This window comes from Henckelia pumila, chromosome 2, assembly GCF_033568475.1.
Source record: "Henckelia pumila isolate YLH828 chromosome 2, ASM3356847v2, whole genome shotgun sequence".
Lineage (NCBI taxonomy): Eukaryota > Viridiplantae > Streptophyta > Magnoliopsida > Lamiales > Gesneriaceae > Henckelia > Henckelia pumila.
In genome coordinates, this window is record NC_133121.1 from 1,538,146 (window position 1) to 1,549,666 (window position 11,521).

An 11,521-nucleotide genomic window follows, 5' to 3' on the forward strand; every position below is an offset into this window, starting at 1 on the left:
TTATTATTTCTGTTATTTAATTTTATTTTTTGACGTGAAAAGTTGCATTATTTATTTATTAATCAAATTGTCATTAGATACAAGTTTATCAAGCCAAAATAGAAAATCTCAAGGCATCCACATAAACGGTACGATGAATACCAACCGTTAACACCTAGTAAATACTTGGGAAGGTGGACGTCAACGTCAATTCAGTCGATGGTCATCTAAATTTTTATTATAGGTGTCATATCTATAATATATTACTAGTAAAAAATGCAAAAAATGATAGTCAATTTTTTATATGTATTTTTTTTTAAAAAGCAAAAAACAAAGTGAGTGGAAAGTTTTTAGTGAGATAATGTATAGAAAGGGATAATTAAAGAATAAGATATTTTGGTGTCCTCAAAAGTTAGTTAGTCTAATAAGCTCATCTTTTATATAATAAAATAGATAGATATAGCATTATACTGATCATTCTTTGTGTCTCTTGTGTAACACTTTTAATTACCAAAAATAACCCTGTTAAATTACATAAATATTACATTATTATTGAATTAAAAATATCATACATGTTATAAATTTAGTTGGGGGAAAGGATGAAGAGAATGAAATACTAGAGAAATGTAATAAAGAAAGAAGAGTCTACAATATATGAACTAAACACCTCTATTTATAGGATAGATGGATTAGTGTAAAGAAAAGAAAATCTCAATCAAATCAATCAACTACAAATCATTTATATATAACACTCCCCCTTAGATGATTGATGAAGAGTCCAATGTTGTCTCGTTAAAACCTTGTCAGTAAAACCCAGTGGGAAAAACCTGAACGAAGGAAAAAGAGTACAACAATTGATACTCCCCCTGATTTCAATCACCGAATATCTTTTAGTTGATGCATCCCTATCTTTTGCATCAATTTCTTGAATGTTGATGTCGGTAATGCCTTTGTGAATAAATTAGCTACATTGTCACTTGAACGGATTTGTTGGACATAAATATTACCTTTCTGATGTAGTTCGTGCGTATAGAAAAACTTTGGTGAAATGTATTTCGTTCGATCGCCTTTGATATACCCTCCCTTTATTTGTGCAATGCAAGCGACATTATCTTCAAAAATAGTCGTCGGGCTATCTTTCGTTGTTGGTAGTCCGCATGATTCTTGAATATGTTGAGTTATAGATCTCAACCATATACATTTTCGACTTACTTCATGCATTGCAATGATCTCAGAGTGATTTGATGATGTCGCTGTCAAAGTTTGCTTTGTCGACTTCCATGAAATAGCGGTGTCCCCTCGTGTAAACACATAATCCGTTTGGGATTTGGCTTTATGTGGGTCTGAAAGATAGTCTGCATCTGCATATCCTATTAAAGAGAAATTTGATTTTTTCGAATAAAATAATCTCATGTCAGTTGTACCACGAAGGTAACAAAATATATGTTTTACACCATTCCAATGCCTTCGGGTTGGAGAAGAACTATATCTTGCTATAAGGTTAACAGAAAAAGCTATATCTGGTCGAGTACAATTTGAAAGATATGATAATGCACCAATTGCACTCAGATATAGTACTTTCGGACCAATGATATTCTCTCCATCTTCAAGTGGACAAAAATGATCTTTCTTGGTGTCAAGTGATCTAACGATCATTGGTGATGCTAATGAATGTGTTTTATTCATGTAAAATCGTTTTAAAATTTTTTCTACGTATGAGGATTGATGAACAAATATTCCTTCATGTAAATGTTTAATTTGCAAGCCAAGACAAAATTTTGTATTTCCCAAATCCTTTATCTCAAATTCACTTTTTAAATAATTGGAAGTTTTGGTGAGCTCTTCGGGAGTTCCTATGTGATTTAGATCATCCACATATACTGCCACGATTGCAAAACCTTCATCCGTTTTTTTTCGTAAAAACACATGGACAAATAGCATCGTTTGTGTAACCTTCTTGTAATAAATACTCACTAAGGCGATTGTACCACATGCGCCCGGATTGTTTTAATCCATATAATGACTTTTGCAGTTTTATTGAGAACATGGTCTTAGGGATTGTATCACTTGCTTCTGATGTCTTAAATCCTTCAGAAATTTTCATGTATATATCGTTATCAAGTGAACCATATAAATATGCAGTAACCACATCCATAAGTCGCATGTCCAATTTTTCTGATACAACCAAGCTAATCAAGAATCGAAAAGTGGTGGCCTCCATTACAGGTGAGTACGTTTCCTCATAGTCAATTTCAGGTCTCTGAGAGAAACCTTGGGCTACAAGTCTGGATTTACATCTTACAATTTTGCCATCTTCATTTATTTTTCGTACGAACACCCATTTGTATCCTACAGGGATTATATTTTTAGGTGTTTGAACTACGGGCCCAAACACTCAACGTTTCTCTAAAGAATCTAATTCAGTTTGTATAGCCGCCTTCCATCTTGGCCAATCATTTCTTTGTTGGAAATCTTTAACAGATTATGGTTCAGGGTCATCATTGTCTTGCATAATATCAAGGACTACGTTTAGAGTGAAAACATCATCGATGTTTGTATTACTTTGATCCCATATTTTACGAGATATCAAATAATTTGTCGAAATCTCGATATTTACATGGTCCTACAGGGACATCAATCTTCACCGGAGTATTCTCTACTTGTGTATATGATTTTGTCACATTTTTTGTATTAACAAAAGCATCGGGTAATTGATTTGCAATTCTTTGCAAATGAATAATTCTTTCAACTTTTTGTTCACATTGATTGTTTCGGGGATCATAATGAGATAATGTTTTCTCAATCCAACAAATTTTTCGTTTTTCCTCAGGATACAACTTTGCTCCCGGCCCCCTAGAGTTGGAAAATTAGTTTCATCAAAGTGGCAATCTGCAAATCTTGCAGTAAATAAATCACCCGTTAAAGACTCCAAATATCTAATGATAGATGGTGAATCATATCTCACGTAAATTTCAAGTCTACGTTGTGAACCTATTTTGGTCCGTTGTGTAGGTGGGATAGAGACTTGTACCGCACAACCAAATACTCGAAAATGAGAAACTTCAGGTTCTTAACCATATGGAAGTTGCAAAGGTAAGTATTGGTGGTGATTAGTTGGTCTCACACGAATCAATGATGCAGCGTGTATTATAGCATGACCCCAAGATGCAGATGGTAGTTTTGTTTTCATGAGTAGCGGCCTAGCAATCAATTGCAATCGTTTAATAAATGATTCTGCAATACCATTCTGTGTATAAACGTGGGCAACTGAATGCTCAACTGAAATCCCGATCGACATACAAAATTCATCAAAATGATTGTGATTTGAATTCAGCAGCATTATCAAGACGAATTGCCTTGATTGAGTGATCAGGGAACTGAGCACGTAATTTAATTATTTGCCCAAGTAATCTAGCAAACGCTATATTTCGAGATGCTAACAAACTAACATGTGACCACCTAATTGAGGCATCAATCAATACCATGAAGTATCGAAATGGTCCACATGGTGGGTGTATAGGCCCACAAATATCCCCATGAATTCTTTCCAAGAAGGTTGGAATTTCAATATCAACCTTTGTTGGGGAAGGTCTTATAATTAATTTTCCTTGTGAACAAGCCACACATGAAAAATCATCATGTAAGAGAATCTTCTGGTTCTTTAAGGGATGTCCACGAGAATTATTTATTATTTTTCGCATCATTGAACTCCCAGGGTGACCAAGTCGGTCGTGCCATAATAAAATTTTTTTATTGTCAACACACTTCTTGTTTGTGATTGTATTTGCTTCAATTGATTTTATTATTGTGTAATACATCCCTGAGGGAAGTGCACGTAATCTTTCTTTTATCTGCTTCTGGCCAGATATAATAGATGTAATGCGAAGGTATTCAACATTGTTTACATTTAATGTTTCAATATGATATCCATTTTGACGGATATCTTTAAAGCTAAGCAAATTTATACTGGATTTGCTTGCATAGAGTGCATTTTCAATATACAGGCTTGTCTCATTTGGTAAAATGACTTTTGTCTTTCCATAACATTCAATAATTTTTGATGCACCCGAGATTGTTATAACATTATTTTCAGCTAATGTTAATTCCAAAAAATACCTTTTGCTTTGAAGGATGGTGTGCGTTGTACCACTATCAGCTAGACATTCATCGTGATATTCCTTCATTGATCTAAAAATAAATTAGATAAGTTATAGCTCAAAGATAATTACAACCAATGCATATATAATTTACACAACAAAATATTATAACTTATATCATTATTTTCATGAAGGATGTGAACATATAAAAAGATTAAATAATGAGATACCCATAAAAATAAATAAGTTAAATTTATCTAAGGTATAGATCACGATTTATGCAAAAAAGATATAAATAAACATGGTATCATGTAGACTATGGAAATGTGTATAAACTTGTCATGTTGACATATTTATTAATAAATCAAATATTTGTGTTTACATAAAGAAAATATTAGCAACTTCTTAAATCAATAAAATTAAGAATGCAAATAATAATCATACATGTCAAGATATGATGAGAAAACTTAAATAAAACAAGGATACATTTATAATTCGTATTGAATTAATATTCTTCAATAATATAGGCAAATCTTGAATCTTTAATCAAAATTCTGCAAGAATATTGATATATGTTAGATCTCGAATCAATATTCTTTGTTAATATTGATGAATATTAGATCTTATATCACTATCGTTGACAAATCAAATATCAAAATTCCTCTAGAATTTTGGCAAATCTCAAAAGATTTGATTCTTAATAAATATTGACAGACTTTATATCTTGGATCAATATCCATTCAAGAAATATTGATAGATATACAAAATATAGATACAATTTTAAATCTTGAATCAATATTCTTCAAGAATATAAACAATCTCTGATTTAAATATTAAATCATAAGTTTGACTACTTTGTTAAAATCAAATCAATATTCTTTCGGAATATTGATGATTAATATATCATGTTATCAAGTCAATATTCTTCAGAAATATTGTCAGATCTTAAATAATCTATCAATATTGACAATTTTATATCTTGTATCAATATTCTTCCGGAATATTGATAGATTAAATTATTATATTGTATCCGTAGATACATCAAGTATCAATATAGAAACATGTTGTGTTACATCAAGAACATCAACATAAAATTAAATGATATGCTTCTTCAGGAGCATAAATAATTAACTAGGAGCATGAACATAAAAAATAAAATTTATGCGATTTCGAGGAACATCAATATAAGATCTAAATATTGTGTTTTTTCGAGAGCATTCATACAAATATAATAATATTTTTTTTCTCTACCTTGATGAGAGCACTCGTGCTGATAACGTGTTATAAATTTAGTTGGGGGAAAGGAGGAAGAGAATGAAATACTAGAGAAATGTAATAGAGAAAGAAGAGTCTACAATATATGAACTAAACACCTATATTTATAGGGTAGAGGGATTAGTGTAAAGAAAGGAAAATCTCAATCAAATCAATCAACTACAAATCATCTATATATAACAATACAAACCTATTTTCATAGCTCGTACCTTATCTAAATCTAACGTATATAAAATCTACATTCAAAAATCTTTTAAATTTATAAAAAGATGTTTAATATTGATCTATATTATTAATTTTTTAGATAATCTTATAATTAAAAAAAAAACTATGAAAAACTTCTTTAATTTAAAATAAGAAAAGTTATAAGTATAGATAATTGTTCTAATTGTGTAAGCACACAATACATGCAATAGATCAATGATACTTATTTTTTACGGTGAAAACTCTTATAATTTTATTGAGTAATGACAAGGTCTTTTATTACAAGATCGATCAACTGTAAAGGAAAATTTCTTGGCTCCCAAACAAATTAAGACGAGGAAGGAATAACAAAAGCAGCGATCGAGTGAGCGACCACATTGGCCGATCTCCGAATATTCATAATATTGATGTGTCTTTGTGACTCCAATAAGTGTCGAATATTAGTCGCAAGAGAGCCAACATAGTTGAGATCCTCTTCCAGGCGAGTGACTACCTACACTGATAAGAGAGAATCTAAAGTAAGTTGATGCACCTGAATACCACGTTCTTGAGCAATCATTAAACCACCTTCAATAGCACGAAGTTTAGCAGTCGTAACGGAGTGAGGCCTCTCCAGTTTACGGCCAAATGCCAAGATAGGATGGCCTTCGTGGTCCCTTATCACAACTCCAATGGCATAGCTACTAGTTCCCTCAATATCAGCCGCAAGTCTTAGACAATTCACCAGAGAACAGACCACTTGTCCGGCGAATTGCCCAGTTCACCTTTGGTACCATGAAGGAGTGTCATCCTGGATTTTTGGAATTCAAACAACAACATACCATCAAGCTAAGCCTCTCGCTCCAAGTTGCACATCGCGAACACTTCAAAATCCTGTATGTTGAGATTCTCCTTCATTAGGTCTGTCAATCGATGGCAGGCTGGACCGAATTGATGGTGGGTTGGGAATATCCCAACCGAGTCCAACCGCCAAAAAATTTTAAAAAAGTCAAAAAAACAAAAAAACATACATAAATAATTATAAATTATATACATTTTTTTATTAAAATGATATACATATTTAAAAACTCGTTAACAATAAATAAATCATTATAAATAATATAAAGTTTTAAAATTAATCAATTAAACATAAATTATCATATAAATCATTTAGAGATTATAATAATTTATTAAATATTTCAAACAATATAAATGTTCAAAATTTATCAATCATGCATAAAATATTTAAAATATTAATTATAATATAATTTTTTAAAATGTAAAAATAAAAAAATTGGCCTGCTTTGGCATGTGGCCCAAACGTGCTAGCACGTTTTGTCACGTCTTCTGACGGGCCGAATCTATTTTAAGAGAGTCCATAATCTTGTCTTTTTCCAGCATGGCTTGACCTGACTCGAGCAACAAAGAGGACACATTCCAGCAATCGGAACATGATGATGTTGAAGATTCCGTTCCGTGCAAATGATATCACGTAACACTCGTCACCAGAAAAACCTGACTTTTGGAGGGATCGAAAGCACCCACGATAATTGCCACCGACTTTTCGAACGATTCTATAAGTTATTCGATGGTGGATCATAAAAGTCAAGCAATGCCTTATATCCATCTCTTACGGTGTATTTATGTTTTGAGTCAAACATCCAAAGCCGAGAGTCCTCTTGTCGAGACGAAAAAAGCGGAATCAACAAAATGTTCTGGGCAATATACGGTGGGAAAATCTGCTGAATCTTCATCATATTCCAGCTCCCTTGCTTGATAAGGTTGCCAACTCCATTACAGGTTTCTGGCTCCTGCAATAAAATCACTCGGCCTCACACCTGGGACCCATCTGTTTTCAAAAGTGGCAATTTCCGCCCCATCACCAACACGCCAGCCAAGCCTTTGTTCAAGTAATGGCCTTTTCCATATCATCGATCGCCAAATATAGGATGAGTTACTGCCAAGGTTGGCCTCCATAACATCTTGGTGTCAAAAATATCTGACTTTTAGAACATGGGCAACCAGAGATCCCGGTTCAGCAATAATGCGCCAGATTTGTTTTGCTAACATACCAATACTATTATTAAGATTGAGACATAAATAATGATCAATTTTTATATGTCATGTAATTTTTTTTATATCCAAAATACAAGTATCTTATAATCATCATTATATTTTAAATAAAACAAACAGTAATAAGTTATAAATCATTGTTAAAAAAACATAACATTAAATAGAAATAACTCTAATATTACTATAGTTCACGTAAACTTTTATTATGCACAAATATAAAACTATATTTTAGATAAAGATTTAATTTACGCATACACAACGTGCACATGTATTTACTAGTACTATATTAAATATGAGGAAGTACTATATTAAATATGAGGGAGAATTTGATATGATACATCTCATGCTTTTTGCTCTTTGATAACTATTTAATAGTAAAAATGTGGGATAATTAATGATTATGTCCCTAAAGTTTCCTAAATTTCCCAAAAATATACTAACACTTTTTTCGGGGTCAATTACATCCCTCTTTTTATAAAAAAGTTTCCCTCCTCCAAACTAAAAATTTCCTATACTACCCTTATATTAATATTTTGTATAAACATTTTCCAATATATAAATATGGTATCAGAGCCTAGGTAATTTTATTCAGACTTTATATTATTCATTAAATCATACTTTTCTTTGTTGAGGAAGAGATTTTCAACAAACCATGGTTTCAAACAAGAGTTTGAACCAGAAGGATTTCATTTATATGAAATCCCAAAAACAAGTGAATCTATTTAAAATAGATTCTTTACAAAACTTAAAGAGACTTAGGTCTTATATAATCTCTTAAGCGATTAAGAAATATGATTTCTAATTCTCAATTTTTAAAGATCACATCAGATTCCTCTAAACTCTCCGGAGATCTTAGAGAAATTCAAAAGACGGTACAATATTACAGTAATCAGCTGTACGAAATACCTCGGCAGATTGGAGAAATCCTTAAGAAACAAGAAGAAATTCTTGTAACTATAAAGGATCTTCAAACCAAAATCGTAAATCTAGAACACACTTCTAGTTCTAGAAAGGTAAATACAGGAGAGAGGTTACCACTTTCATTTGGTACCGAACATCTGTTACATCAGAAAGGTAAAACCAAAATGGTTCAAAAACCTTTGACTGATGATGAAATGATGATTAATCTTATAAATGAAGTATCAGAGAAAAACACTATCTGATAACTACTTTAGAAATATTAAATCTCGAGGATCTACAAGATCTTGCGGATTCTTTTGCGAATCTCAAAGTTGTAAATCTAAAAATAAATTCCCCTGAGGGTGAACAACCCATAGGGAATCCCCCTAGATATGTGGTTAAAACAGAAGAACCACATAGTGAGTTCCATGTTGGAGAAAATTCACATCCAGCCGGAACCAGATCAAGAAGGAGTAATATACCAATACATCAAACTCCTTATGAAAAAACTGTTTTAGACCCTATACATCCTTATGGGGTTATGTTAAACCTGGATGTTCTGGACTTCAAAAACAGAGAAGATCTTATAGATGTTTGGACATCAGCAATGAGAATAGCAGCAGGAACTTTAGATCTCAATAAAGAAGGATTTATCAAACTTCTAGAAATGAGTCTAATGGGATCTGTCAAGATAGCTTGGGAAATGACCATGCTAGAAACCAAGGAATCAATCTTAGCAGGAGAATCACTTAGCGAGATTGGAGGAAGAATGACCACCCTTTTTAAAGCAAAATTCATAGGGGTAAACTATTTCAATAATCAAGATACAGAGAAAAAGAAAAGATATACTCAAGCTCTGTATAGCCTCGAGTTACATGATATCTGTTTAGTTGATGAATATATTATGTTATTCACCAAATACAGATGGAATTCGGGAGTTGAAGAAAATATAGTCATTCAGCTATTTTTCGCAAAAATGCCAAGCCCCTGGAGAGAAATGCTGATAAAAGAATACGTTCCAGGTAATCTTGATACATTGGCAAAACGCGCCTCCTTTTTGAAAGGTAAATTGGCGGAATGGTGCCATATGGCAGCATTACAGAAGAACTACAAGAAAATAAGGGGTATTAATAAGCATACTCTTCTATGTTATAGAGAAAATGATCTCCTTACGGTTATAAGGAATAAATCACAGGAATTTAAGAGGAAGAAATTCAGAAATAATCCATACAATAAAAGAATGAAAAGTTCTTGGAAACAAGAACATTTTGGTCCAAACAAAAAGCCAGAGCCTATAGATCTGGTAGAAGAAGTGGACCTACACGAGCATCCCCAGCAACAAACTCATCACAAAGCAGGGAAAGAACACCATCTAGAAGAACTCATACGAGAGCAAATGAAAGTTTTAAGGATTGCAATTGCTGGACATGTGGAGCTAGAGGCCATATATCTACAAACTGTCCAGAAAATGAGAGAAAATGAGTTAAACTCTTTGAAGCAACACCAGATATTGATGATGCGGTCTTCTTTCAAGATCTAGTCCAAGTATATCAATTTGAGGATATCCCCTCAGATGAAAGTATATACGAAGAAGAGATATTGTTTAACCAAGATGAATCTGAAGATGAATCAGAATCAGAATAAAGAAGAAGTGTTTCGACACGAAACACATGAGAGTTTGGCTGGGTTTTTTAGTCAAACCACGATATCTCATAATATGGTCCAAAGGATTATGAGAGAAAATCCAACATTACAAAAGTACCAAGGATTTTCGGTAGGACAAGTAGAAAGAGTCTTAGGCAACCTAGGGCTTAGACAAAGAAGACATCATTTGATTTACAAAGTATCCAGAAGGGAAATGGCAATCCCTATGGAGTTAACAAGTAATCAAATAGAGATGCAGTTAATTCCTTTTGAAGAAGTAAGAGAGGAATTGCAGAAGCTGCAAAGTGAGTTAGCAAGAACGATGTCTTGAATTCATATTGGAGCAATCCAAATAATGATCAAGGTAACTTTTAAAGAAGGGATATATTCACTGATTGATATCGTAGTATGTGATAAAAGAATGGGGAATATCCAAGATGTTGTTCTGGATACAATCTCAGGAAATTTATGTGCAGGAAAAATTGTAGGAGTTATTTATCCAAGAATAGCCTACAATTTAGCTGACAGAGACTTTAGTCGAGCCTTGACGTTGCATCAAAACTTCAAGGAAAAAAGATTAATGAAGAAAGGTAATAGACCATATTCTATTACCTATCAAATTTCATATGCTCTTTCTAATACTTATCATTCTGAATTATTTATTAGAAATGAGTTTATTGAAATTCCAAAAATCTTTGGGAAAGTTGCTCAAGCAATATACCCGGAAATAATCGAGTTTCCTTTAATTCAAGAAACATACATTCAAATACAAGATAAACCGATTTTATACAGAGATCTTAAAATAGAACCCCGTAGGTTATCTTTCCAAGGTGACCGAATGACAAGTCGAAGGTGAGAAAAATTTCCTATTCAGGAAATTCCACCAGAAGAAAAGGAGTTTTCGATAATAAGAAAACTTAGATCTCCAGAAGGATGGAAAGAAGTCAAAATAGTATTCAAATTACAAGTCACAGGAACCAATTTCCTTGTAACTCGATTTACTATTTAGAGCAGCAGGTAACAGGAACTTACCAAGCATTAATAAATATTGGAGAATTGGAAGTTCAAATCTGTGGAATTCCAGGAAAAGAAGTGGATCAGCTCATTCTTGGCCTAGAGTTTCTGAATGACCATAAACCATGGAAACGCCTTGAAAAAGGAATAGAGTTTATGGCAAAAGAAAAGACTTGGAGGATTCAATAAGAATTCTACGAGATGGAAAACCAAGACAATTGGATAAGGAACAATCCCTTAATCAGATTCGAAAACTCTGTTCACAAACAGAGGAAGAAGCAATTGTTGAAATTAGTAATTCATGAACATTATTTACTAGAACGTATTGAGGAAGTAGAAAGGAGTAACCATACTCT